Source organism: Rattus rattus, chromosome 11, assembly GCF_011064425.1.
Source record: "Rattus rattus isolate New Zealand chromosome 11, Rrattus_CSIRO_v1, whole genome shotgun sequence".
Taxonomy (NCBI): Eukaryota; Metazoa; Chordata; class Mammalia; order Rodentia; family Muridae; genus Rattus; species Rattus rattus.
The window spans coordinates 77,014,466-77,028,357 of NC_046164.1; the positions used below are offsets into that span (position 1 = coordinate 77,014,466).

The window sequence follows — 13,892 nt, forward strand, 5'->3', positions numbered from 1 at the left end:
GTATATAAGAAATGTTCAAGTTAATAAAAAAAAAAATATTTCAAGAAGGATATAACTTTTCAAAATCTTAGGGCCAAAGAATCAGCCAAGGGATAGGTCCTGACAGTATCTCTACTTTATTACAGGGAACTTAATTTTAAATTAGGTTAGGGCTAGCAAGATGACTCACTCGCCACCAGGGCTGAGGTAGATCCCTGGAGTCCACATGGTGGAAAAATTATGCGACTTTTGCAAGTTGTCCACTGACCTGCACCCGTGATCCAGGGCATGTGCCTCTTCCCCATTAAAAATAAGTAAATAAAAGTTAAATAAAACTTTAAAATAGCTTTTGCTAGGTGTACTGCTATATGCCTTTAATCCCAGCACTCGAAAGGCAGAGGCAAGCAGATCTCTGTGAGTTTGAGCCAAGTCCAGTCTACATAGTGAGTTTCAGGCCAGACATGGCTATACAGTAAAACCTTTTCAAAAAATCAAAAATAAATAAAATAGCTTTTTAAAAAGGGGCCCAGCAATGGTAGTTCATCCCTTCGATACCAGCACTCGGGAGCAGGCAGGCAGAGCTCTGTGAGTTCAAGACCAGCCTAGTCTGCAGAGTGACTTGCGGAATAGCCAGGAAACCCTGCCTTGAAAAAAATTTAGGTTAGCATGAATAAGCAGTTCGCTCCAGAGTCCATTTTCTCCACCATAAGGCAGCCTCTGCCACGGCTTCCTACACAGGGTCTTTCCTGACCTGACCTCTTTTTCTTGTATTGCCAAAACTGGCTAACTTACTTGAAAATTTTCAAGCTCTTTTCTCTTAAAAAATTTCAGTATCCTTTCCCTACACTTGAAATGTGGGAGCTTCATTTTGTCCAACCCTGGTCATCCATTACATTTCAACTCAGATACAATTTTCATACTTCCTAAAGGTATCACAAGATCCTGTTCCTTTTGCCCCCAAATGAAAACTGCAACAGCACAAAGCTTGATTCAGTGTCCTTCCTCCCAGACTGAGAGATCATGAAACCCACTGCTACACAGCACTTACTGCACACGTGGAGCAGACGTGCCCGCCTCCTCACCACCTGTCTACACTAAACCATGTGTTCTGGAGAATAAGAACTTTTTAAAAGCAGTGTCAGGAGTTTTTACCAAATACCAGGACACTTATTAACTGTTAACAAATGAGGATCATCTGTTTAGAATTCCTCAAAATTGCCAATATTTACCTTTGTTTCTAGTGATTGAGTCTTCTCATGTTCAGCTAATACTGAGAAATGAACACTGGATTTCTTTGTCACTTCTGAAGCTTAAAAACAAACAAAGAAACAAAAATTTAAGATTGAAAACCAGGCATGGTACAATACTTCTTTAACCTTAGCACTGGGGAAGCAAAGGCAGGTGGAGTTCTGTGGCTATAAAGCCAGTCTGTACATAACCAGATCCACAACAGACTGCAGAAACCCTACCTCTCACAAGACAAACCAAGACCAAAAAACTCTAGAATTAGCTAACAATTGAAAATGATTAATATGCTATTTAGCCACTATCAATACAATCAAAATGCACAGGACCATTGCAGTAAGCAGTTACACAAAGTGTCTTCAAATTAATAGAAGGCTGATCTATAGAATTATGAGATATTTATTTGTGGTTACTTGTAATTTGCACTTGAATATTTTATTTTGAAAATCTAAAATTAGTCGGGCAGTAATGGTGCACACCTTTTAATGGCAGCAACCTGGAGGCAGAAGCAGGTGGGTCTCTGAATTTGAGGCCAGCCTGGTCTACAGAGCTAGTTCCAGGACTCCCAGGCCCTAGAGAAACCCTATCTCAAAAAAACAAAAAACAAAAACAAAAAACAAAAAACAAAAAAAAGAAAAAGAAAAAAAAGAGAAAAGAAAACCCAAAGTTAACATTCTGTAGTCACCTTATAAGTACTAAAGGATTGAAGAGATTGTTAAAATGAGTAATACTGCAGTAGAACAATCAGGAGCTCAGGAAAACATCACTGATGCAAACACCTAATTTAGATTTTAATTTTAATAACCCTGAGTTGGAGAGCTGCATAAATGGCTCAGTGTATAAAATGGTTCATGAGTAAAAATGAGGACTTCAGTTTGGATTCCAGAACTCATGTAAAAAGCCAGCTGTGCTGCGAGCTTATAATTCCAATGCTGGCTAATGTGGAGATAGGATCCCTGTGGCTTATTTGCCATCTAGCCTAACCTAAGGTGAGGAACCCTATCTCAAAAGAAAAAAAAGATAAGTAGTTGGCTCCTGAGAACCTATAGCCTCCACGCACACACACCTGTGCACTCACACAAACCACACTGACTGACTGACTGACTGACTGACTGACTGACTGACTGACTGACTTGAGTTGTATAGACTCAATTCCAAGCAGTATAACTTATACATCTGTGCTCAGAACCACTTTGACAGGTGCTCTGAGTACATGGCCCCACTTGCTCATGTGTAATTCTAAAGCTCCAAGAGTACTCATGAGAAATGGAGCTGACAACTGAAAATGGAGAACTGAGAAGGTGAACCCATGCTTGGAGCACGTGTTGATTCTGTTCAAATGAGTTACTCTGTAGGTGGGCATGGTGATATATATCTGTGGTCCAGGTGCTTGGTAGGATAAGGTAGAAAGGCCAACCTTGGCAACACAGTGAGATACACTCTCTAAAAGATAAAAAAAGACAAAACAAAAAACCTATCACTCTACCTTTCAGAGGATGGGGAGTCAGTGTTGCCAACCTGCCACCAGGTGACTGTTCATAAAAGATCCTGTCCTGGGGACTCTAAGACCAATCTCTGTTGTTGGGAAGTTGATTGTTTGACAAAGACTTGGGACTTAAATCAGTCCTGGCTAATGGGCCCATATGCAGCCTCTACCCCAACTCCCATGGTTACTTAATTCAAAGTAACCATGCGTTCGCACTGGGATACTATGGGAGAGAGACTGGTATGTGCCAATTGGCCAAGTCATTCTAATAACATGGCTGTTGATGCAGCCTTGTGGTAGAAAGTCATAGGTGAGAGATACTTCAACTGTACCCTGGATCTAGCCATATGCCTTGTGTCAACAACTCCCTGTGCCAGACCTTCTGATCTTTCTTATTCCAGATTGGTCAATTAGTCAACTTTTGTCTATAGGTTCAGAGTTTTCTAGTTTGGTTTTCCCAACCATACAATGTAGATGATCAAGTAAATCAACCAAAATTTTACCCTGTGGATTTATTTTAACATGTCTTTCAGGGGCCTGAACTGAAGTATGGTACATCTGCAGTCCTTTTTTGTACACTGAGACAATACATTCTAAGCCAAGCACGCAGCTCTGAACCACTGGCTCAGGTAGCCAATTGTGTCTACTGGCTTGCTTGTACCTGAACCAAACAAACCACTTCCAGCAGACAATGAATTGCTGCAGACCCTCTTACTGATGCTCTGACAGAACTGGACAATATTTGACAATTTGAGAATCAAGGTGACTTGATGTCCTCAGAGTCTCAAGCTCCAGGGCTAGTAGCATGGCAGGCAGTATTCGTAACTTTTTTTTCAAATCCTATTTTTAATAATGGTTCTTAAATGCTTTAACTTTCCTTGTAACAACCCACCATCCACCAGAGGTAGTGGAAAAGAAAAATACGGGGAAGGGAAGTGGACCTGTTTAGAAAGGTTCTTTGGAGCACCTCCCGTCCGTGTGTCTGGAAATAAACAGTTCATTCACAGGTTAGCAGGCAGGGGCAGCTCCATCCACTCACAAACACCTCACGGACACACCAGCAGTCCAGAGTTGGGTTAGCAACAGTAGTGACAAAACCTAGCAAAGACAGCCAGGCCTCAGCCTCTGCATGAGTCAGCAGGAGGGACCAGCAGGAACATGAACCAGGAGATGATCTCAGCTGTGCTTCTCTCAGGGAGGCGAGGCCTCAAGACCCACAAGCATTGCACAGCTAGGGGTACCAGCAAGCCAAGCTCTGTCTCTGTCACTCTGTGGAGTCCTAGTTATACCCACCAAACATCACGTCCTCCACATGCCTTGCCTCAGCACACACATCCAATCAGCTCAAATCCTTGGAAGCAGCAAGAAGCTGCAGCACACCACCACAAGGTCCACAAGGTTTTCAGTGTGTTTCTCCCTATTGTGTCCTAACAAATGCAGTTCAGTTACACAATGTAAGGCAGACTAATACATGTGTGTCATTAGCCAAAAATCCTTCATTACATGTCCATTCACATGCTTGCTTTAGGAGAACATCCTCACTCCTGTGTCTGCTTCAGCAAAACATTCCTTCATGAGTCAGCCTTAGCCTTTCACACCTGCATCCACTTTAATGAAATGTTCCTTCACGTGCTTACCCAGGCAAAACACCATCCAATTGACTTTCAACTTTTGAAAGAACCCTTAAGTTTCCACTTCAGGCATTTTTAATTTAATTTTAATCTTTTAAAAGATTTATGTTTCTTCGATGCTGATGCAATAGCCTTGCTTCATATTCTTGGAGTCTGTATTGTGATTCTTCTTTTGTTAAAGCTCTCAAAGCCATGCATCTTTTTTTCTGCCTCTAATATCATCGGATCTATTTGGGCTGGCAATATATATGGCTAGAACACTAGCTTCACTGCTTAAACCCCATCTACTTTAGGCCCTACGCGAAGCAGGTGACTTTTGTAACATTTACTGTGTGGAATAAAACTGTGTGGAATAAAACATATTCCCAAATGTGAGATATATGCCTTTATTCTCCTCAAAAGTTTTCTATCAGGTCTGTGCCTCTTTCTTAGTGGTAGGAGACATAAAATGCTATAATTTGTCTTTTACTTGAAAGGGGTATTCTACTATATCCCTGAAGGCTTCTGAATCATTTAGAGTTTATCTCCCAACCATTGAACAGCAAGAGCTCTAACAGACAATATTTGTGCTGTTGGACTAGCATGTTGCCATCGGAACACTTAACAGTCCTGGGGCAAGATGAAGGTTTATATCATCCATCCTAAGTGACCCAGCTGGTAGTGATCCTGGAGCTGACCCTGTAAACGCGTAGCACAATGCTAAGTGTAGTCAGCAGAGGGTGCTGGAGGAACACTGCCAGAGGATGGACACCTCTCCGTTTTTCAGCACTCTACTTCAGTGTTGCCTGAGGAAGCTGCTCCCTACTTCGACCTTCTAAAGTTCTCTTTATGGTGGCTAAAATCCATCTAGTCAATAACAATTTAAACATTCCCTGTTCAAATTATTGTGTGACTTCTGTCTCCTAAGGGGAAGAAAATACTCCCTTAGTAAACCTGGTTCTGCTAGACCAGTTTAACAAAAAGAACAGGTAAGGGAAAGGGACCCAAGAAAGAAAAACACTTAACTTATACTATAAAAGTACATGTAAACTCTAAAAGTTTCAGATGAAATGTGAGTACATAAAAAAAAATTAAGAAAAAGGAGAGTAATAAGATATCAGTTTAGTTTTAGGTGTCCCTAACATTACAAAATAAACAAACATGCTGGGTTTTTCTAAGACAGACGCCCCTGCACTGCTTTCAAGCAAAAGGACAGTAGGCCCTGTATCTTCAGCCATCCAGGCAACATGAACATGGATTAGCTACGTGGGAAAGGGCTTCTGGCCTTTGTATATCCGGATGGCAAAGCCTCCAGGACCACACTTTTTGTACCATCTGGTTTTGTCCTTATTGTACTTGATAATTCACTCCGTCTTCCATTTCAACCTACTCTGGCTACCCCCTTTCCCAAAGTCTTCTTTCTACTTTATGAACACAAGATTAAAAAGAAAACATTGTCCGAGTTTGGCTTCTTTAACTTACTATGGTCTCCAGTTTCCCTACAAATGAAAGTTTTATTATGGCTGAGCAAGACCTACATATACATTTCCTTTACCCATCTGTGGATGGCTGCTCCCTCAATCTTAAGTTCTGCTGCCCTAAAGTTTTGATTTCCCGTGGGGAGTGCTCCTGCCAGGAGCCACAACAGATATTCTATTGCCCTGAAAGCGCAAGATTCCCCGCAGCCACTTTGGGCTTTGATGCCCTTAAACCAACTGCTAAGAAAGGAGTGAGGTAACTAGGAGGGTGGCTGAGGACAGATTACCAGGAGGAAATCGAATTGTTTCTCCATAGCAGAAATAAGAAAAGATTCTATCTGGAATTCAGAAGCTCCTTTGGCGTCTCTTGGTGCTACCACGTCCTACGATGGGAAACTACAACAACCTAATCCAAACAGGATGAGAAAAGGCACAGACCCTTCAGGAATGAAGGTATGGGTTACTCCTCTAGGAAAAGTGCCAAGACCTTGCTAAGGGTGGAGAAGATACTGAGTGTGTAGTAGAAGGTCCTTATAAATACTAGCTAAGGCCACATGAGCAGCTGAAGAAATGAGGACTGTAAGTGGTATGTTCTGTCATACTTGAAGAACGTTAGTACAGGGGATGGAGAGATGGCTCAGCGGTTAAGATCACCCGACTGCTCTTCCAGAGGTCCTGAGTTCGGTTCCCAGCAACCACATGGTGGCTCACAACCATCTGTAAAGACATCTGATGCCCTCTTCTGGTGTGTCTGGAGACAGCTACAGTGTACTTATATATAATAAATGAATAAATCTTTAAAAAAAAAAAAGAATGTTAGTACAGGGGGTTGGGGATTTAGCTCAGTGGTAGAGCGCTTGCCTAGCAAGCGCAAGGCCCTGGGTTCCGTCCTCAGCTCCGGAAAAAAAAATATTAGTACAGATATTTGTGTTTTCTTTCTTCAATTCTTTAACATGTAATATAACATCAATTAAGAGACTATCAGTGATTATCATATTTAAGTCCAAGATACTAAAAGAACTTCCCTCAAGAAATACTACTGCCAATTCTATAAACCTGTAATATGTTTGGAGTTGTATGAGAGATTGTTATATCACATTAGGCATAATTATGAGCTGATTAAATATGTAATGTCTTTGACTATACATGGGATGGTTGTTATCATGCTAAGTGTAATTATCAGGTTATTGTTTTCATTTGGAAATTAAGTGTGATATAAGGAGATATAATTGTGTGTCAAGTAGACAGGGGTGGACTTGCAGTGGCTATTTTTAGTTGCCAACCTGACTACATCTAGAACTGACTAAAACCCAAGCACAGAAATAACTGAGTTTTTTCTTTATTTATTTATTCATTTATTATATATAAGTACACTGTAGCTGTCTTCAGACACACCAGAAGAGGGCATCAGATCTCTTTACAGATGGTTGTGAGTCACCATGTGGTTGCTGGGAACTGAACTCATGACCTCTGGAAGAGCAGTCAGTGCTCTTAACTGCTGAGCCGTCTCTCCAGCCCAACTGAGTTTTTTCTTAAGTAAATAATTTGAAGTAGAAAGATCTACTTTTAAACTGGATTTTTTTTTTTTTTTTGTGGTGGAAAGATCCACCTTTAATCTGGGCAACCTTCTGCTGCAGTCCATATAAAGGACATAGAGAAGGAAGCACCCAGACAGTGGTACTGGACACATTTAATCCCAGCACTTGGGAGGGAGATATGAGTTTGAGACCTGCCTGGTCTAAGGAGTGAGTTCCAGGACAGTCAAAGAAAAGAGGAAGCTCTCTTTTTGCCTGTTTACTCTTACTCTCATTGCAAGCCCATTCACTGACATTAGAGCCTCCTTCTTTGGGATTCCGGTATATACTGAAGACCAGTTGAAAAACCCAGCCTCATGAACTGTACAATTACTGGCCTCTTGGACCTTACATTGGCAGACAACCATTGCTGGTTGTCAGTTAGCTTGGTTCCTCTAGAAAACCCTAAAACAATAGGCATGTATTGAGTCTGTAGCCTGGCTGTTGTGTATAGGTGTGTAGGTATCTGGATATATACCTAGAAGTGTATAACTAGATCACATGTATGTATGTATTTATTTGGTTTTTGGAGACAGGGTTTCTGTGTAGCCCTGGCTGTCCTGAAATTCACTCTGTAGACCAGACTGGCCTTGAACTCATAGCTCTGCCTACATCTGAGTGCTGGAATTAAAGGCATTCACCACCACTGCCAGTCATATTTTCTTTTCTTTTTTTTTTTTCTTTTTTTCGGAGCTGGGGACCGAACCCAGGGCCTTGAGCAAGCGCTCTACCACTGAGCTAAATCCCCAACCCCTTATTTTCTTTTAAAGGACTTCCATACTAATTTCTAAGATAGGTGCATTAAGGGGTTGGGGATTTAGCTCAGTGGTAGAGCACTAGCCTAGCAAGCACAAGGCCCTGGGTTCGGTCCCCAGCTCCGAAAAAAAGAAAAGAAAAGAAAAAAGATAGGTGCATTAATTTACATATCTATTAATCTGTGTTGTTTAAGGGTTCCTTTCCCCCATATCCTGAACAGAAAATATTAAAATTAAAAAACTCTTAAAACTTCTTTTAAAGATTTTTTTTATGAGTGTTTTACTTGTGTTTACCTGTGGGCACCACATGCCTGGTGCCCGAACAGGTAGTAAGCCTCCCTATGAGTGTTGTGAATAGAACCCAGGTCCTTTGCAATAAGTACTATTAACCCGTGGATTGGAACTATCCAGTCCCAAATTTGTCTTACTGATGACAGGCATTCTAACTGGGGTAAGATTAAATCTCGATATAATTTTGATTTGAATTTTCCTGACAGTTAAAAACATTCATTTGTATGTATTTATTGGCTGCTTGTATTTCTTTTCAGAACTCTGTTCAATTTATCTGTTCATTATTCACTGGCTGATTTTTCTTTTTAATTTCTTGAGTTTTAAAAATGTTTAGATGCCAGTGCTATTGGATGAATGGTTCACAAGGATTTTCTCCCATTTTGTAGGCTGCCTCTCCACTGCTTCCCCAAGATGCCCAAACTCCATTCTATGTCATCCCACTGGTTACTTCTTGATGATTCTTGGGTTAGAGTCCTATTTAGAAAGGCCTTGTGTTGCCTTTAAGTTTTTTCCCTGTTTTCTCCTTTTAGGTGTTAGATTTAGTTTTTCCCAGCACCAACTGAAGATGCTGTTGTTTCTCCAGCGTGTTTTGGCATCTGTGTTGGAAACCAGGTGTTTGTGGCTCCATGGGTTTACTTCAGGGTCCACAATCTATGCCACTGTTGGTTCCTATGTGGCCTCAGGTCAGCACCGTGCTGGTTTTGAGATTGCTGTTTGTGGTATAATCTGACATCAGGTGTGATACCTATAGCGCTGCTTTTGCTCAGGATGCTCTGATAGCTTGAGGTCGTCTGTGGTTTTAGGGGTCTAGTTCACATTTTAGGAGTTTAGTTGTCATTACTGTCATTGGACTCTTGACTGAGATTGCATTGATTCTATAGACTGCTTCTGGCAATCGTCATGTTCCTCAGGCCAGTCGATGAACATATTTTCCTCCATCTTCTAGTGTCTTCAATTTCCTTTGGTGCTACTCTTTCCACTGGAAAAATCTCTTACTTTGTTCAGGTTCATTTCTATATCTGTTTATCCGTCCTTTCTTCCTTTCTCTTTGAGGCAGGATGTGTCTATGTAGTTCTGGCTGACCTGGAACTTGCTATATAGACCAGGTTGCTCTCAAAACATCTTGCCTCTACCTTTCAAGTGCTGAAATTAAAGGCATGCACCACCACACTAGGCCTGATTTTTTTTTCAATATGTTCTTTATCATTATTTAGAAAAGCGACTGATATTGATTTGTATCTTGCTACTTTGATGAAATGTTGATTTAGGTAAGAGTTTTCTGGTAGGATCAGTCTTTAAGTATAGGATCAGATCATAGTCTGAAATAGGGAGAAGTGGACATCTTCCTTTCCCATGTTTATCCTTTCTCTCTTGCCTTACTGCTCTGCCTTAAGAATTCAAAAGCTACACTGGAGAATGGAGAAAATACAGATTTTTCTTTTTAAAGCTGTTTTGTTTATTTTGTGGTGACCTGTGCTTGCCATAAGATGCAAGAGTGGTCAGAGGACAACTCTCAGTGTTAGTTCTGTCCTCCTACCACATGAGTCCTGGTGACTGAATTCCACTTGTCAGGCTCAGTAAGCCCTTTACATGCTGCTTTATCTCACTAATTAGACATTGTTTTATTTTTCCTGATTTTACAGAGAATGCTATTATTTTTCTCAACTTAATCTAGTGTTTGTTATAGGTTTTCTTTTAATTTTTTAAAATTATTTTTCCATTTTCATGCGTGTAGTATGCAAGTATGTATATGCATGTTTGCAAGTATAGGCACACATGTGAGTAGGTGCATGAACACATGGGTGCTCATGCAAGGAGAGACTCAAAGTTGATGTAAGAAGCCTCCCATCACTCTTCTACCTTGTTTATTGAGGTAGGACCTCTCAGTCAAACTCAGAGTTCACAGACAAGGCTAGCCTCACTACAGACACACCTTTACAGAGAGAGGAAGAAGGGGGGTGGAGGGAGAGCCTGAGAGCACAAGAGCACATTTACATGAATTCTGGGAATCTGAATTCTAGTCCTCACACTTGTATGATAAGTACTTTAACCATGGAATCATCTTCACAATCCTCAAATTTTAAAAATACATTTACTTATGTTCGTGTGCAAATGTGCCACACACAGTCAGGAAACAACTTGCAGGAGGAATTATCACAGTTCACCAGGTAGATCCTGGTGATTAAACTCAGGTGGTCAAACCTGGAGGGAAGTGTTGCTACCTGACGCTATCTTACTATGCTAAGGTATGGTCTTTCTAGACCTAGTTGCTGTAGGACAGGTATGAAAGGGTAATGAACTTTGTCAAATGCTACGTATCTATTGAGATGACCATGTGATTTCTGTCCCTGATTCTATTTATGTGCTATATTAATTTACTAATTTGCTTGTTTTGAACCACCATTACATCCTTGGAATAAAACTAACTTGATCATGTACAATGCTTTTAATGTATTAAAACTCCATTTACAAGTATTTTATTGAGAAAATCTGCATCCATGTTCATAAAGGAAACTAGCATTAAGGCACTGTGAGTTGTGAGCAAAGGTCAAAAAGGAAATGATGAGTACAGAGGAAGACAGAAAACATGCTCAGAGGCATAGTTAGAACCCAAATGGAATGACAACAAAAATGTAACTTAAAGTTATAACTTTGCACTGGTATACAATCTATAGATTGATGCAGATTTAGGGTTTTCACTGGTATGAATTATTTATGTGGATGCAAAATTTGAAATTATTTGTTATTCTTTGATAGGCATTGTACCTATGCAGCTCATCTAAGAATACAAGGCTTAACCCAGTCCTTCTAATAACTGCCACTTCAGTTTAGGATGATTAAGTAACACAAGTTAGGGGCCAGTTTGTAAACTCATGGTTGTATTAGATTCTGATTTAATTATAATAGTGTTTTTATTTTACTCAAACTGAAATGACTAAGAATAGTTAAGGTTTAACAGTTCAGATATACTTTACATAGATAGTCTTCAAAAGTGTCAGAAGGTCACAGAATACCACATTTAAGGTCATTCCATTATTAAAGATCATCTGACTAGAGACAAGTGTGCACCTGCAGCACCTCCTTCTTGGTTCAAAGGAGATAGTGAGCATCACAGGAGTTGCTCCATTTGTGATGAGACAGCCACTAGGTGAGAATTGCCTCCATTCATCTAGAACAATACTGTCCAAGAAAAGGACACACTATGCAGAATAGTTAACTGATCACTCTGCCAAGACAGGGTAAGCAGCCCTTAATAATTTAATAAATCTGCTTTGCAAAGCTCTGGGCCAGAAGGCTAAAGATTGATGTTCCAACAAATTGAGGAATGAGAGTGTCCAGGTAGTTTGTGAGTTCTATAAATTGATTAAGTTTTGGAAGCTATGTTTTGTGCTTCCTATATTTTAGGTATATTTAAGTCGCTCTGGGATTTCTGACAGGGTTGAAGACTAGTTATAGTCTCATAGTCAACACAAGTTGTTTAGCATTGAGATAGATGATACGGATTTGAGAGGATGGTTTTCAGATGGTAATACAATCTAAAACCAGAACATAATTCAGGTATAGAATTATAGCTTCTTAAATTAGGACTGTAGAGTGCTTTATCCAAATTGACAAATATGAGAGACTGGGTGTTAAATCTATCTTGTACTTTATAATCTGCATAATTATAATGGTTGTGCTCAATTTATATCTGAAAGAAAAGAGCCTTTTAATTGGACAAAAAGGGGGAAATGCTGTGGATTGCCCTGATGCTGTTTTTATTCTGATGATAATTCTGCTTCCTCAAGAGGGACTGACCCGATAAGATCACATCCTTAGGTAATTTCATGTGAACCTTCTCCGCATTTTAACTGGTCAAATAAAGGCTAGAACCTGTGACTGAGCAGTGAAAGGAAAAGGTAGGGCTGGAGTTTTGGAGAGTGGGGGAAGAGTAGGAGAGGGAGGAAGGGAAGATGAAGAGAGGTGGAAGGACAATGGAGCAGAGTCAGATGGAAAATAGAGAACAATAGAATAGAATATAAAGGGCAGTTGGAGCCAGGTGATACACAGGAATACTTGGTAACATTTCTAGGGACAAACTTTCCAGAGAGCAAGGACAAAAAATGACCTCAAACCATGGCACAAAAACACCCAAAGTGGAAGTTAAATGAAAACAAAAAGCAACCTGAAAGCTACCATAAAAATCTCCATGAGAAAGGGGTCTGAATGAAGGCAGTGACCTTGGAAACTAAAATCTAAAGGCTTGTAGGGCCACACAAGTGATCTGAAGTAAGGATTTCATACATAATTTTACACATAAAAATGTTTGCTAATTTACTCCTGATTAGAAGGAATGCAATCATCATAGGTCTATTTTGTCGTTTCATTTCTATTCTGTCCCTAATATTACAAAATATTTCTACTAGATACTGGGAATAGAGATGAGTTTCACATTAAATGGATTTTAACAAATAATTTTTAGGGAATCAATCTTTTATGAATTCATGTTTGTAAAATATTTTTAATATAATACACTAAACTCTAACTTAAAAGTTCTAATAAATGTGTGCTGGAATTTTTATATGAAAATAAACATACATACTGATAAAAAATGGTTAATTTCAAGTGTAAGACAGCATCTAGTCAACTAACAACCTTAAAAACTCCTTTGACCTCAGAAACTGGCACATCTTTTAACAGCATTACTGAACAATATAATGCCAAAAAGTTACAGATGAACCCAACTCTGAATATAAAGGGAATTAAGGTTTAAAAAAAAACCCACAGGCACAAAAGCTTCTAATACAATGGACTTAAAGAACAAATTGTAAATGTATTTCTTTCATGTTCTGAGATACAAGGTCTCAGTTGGTGGTAAAGATGCTTCATGAAGCATTCACAGGCCCAGAGTCCTTCTGGCGCATTATTTCACCCCCACCTCTATGATACTGTTACTTAGATTAGGACTGAAGAGAAATTATCCTGAGTTCCAATGGTAATCCAACTTACAAGCAAGTCGATAGTCTTCAAACATGCCTTGGAAGGGACACTCACTATCTGAGTTCACACTTTGCTGACAGAGACCTAATGCAATGAAACTGAGCCATGCACAGACCTCTGCCCCAGACAGGAAGTCTGGACTCCTACAGATAGCTAAGTAATCTCTGACAAAAGGTCTTTGAAGCAATATAAAGTGTTTTTCATTATAAACATTATAAGTCAGGTAGTGGTGACGTTTGAATAAAAGAGGATTTGAGAAAAACTGAGGTTCTAGCAAAGTAAGCAGTAATTTTCACTTAGGCTGGCTGGCCAGTGAACTCCCCACATCTACCTGCCTCTACCTCCAATGCTGAGGTTATAGACATTGTAGCTGGTTTTTCCATCTGTGTACAAGGGATTCAATCTGAGCTGATCAAGCCTTATACCTCTTTTTCACTGAGCCATCTCTCCAGCCCCAAGTACTATTATCTCTTAAATGAAAAAAAATGTGTTTA

General features: G+C 39.8%; 1 protein-coding gene across 1 annotated transcript in view; it reads right to left on the minus strand.

The window, feature by feature from the left end:
• Positions 1 to 1,243: 1,243 nt before the first annotated feature.
• The window catches only part of Haus3 (HAUS augmin like complex subunit 3), a 34,376-nt gene continuing 21,727 nt past the window's right edge, over positions 1,244 to 13,892 (minus strand). Inside the window, exon 7 of the transcript XR_004389483.1 lies at positions 1,244 to 1,288. The gene's annotated coding sequence lies outside the window, so the exon portion shown is untranslated. The remainder of the gene's footprint in view (positions 1,289 to 13,892) is intronic.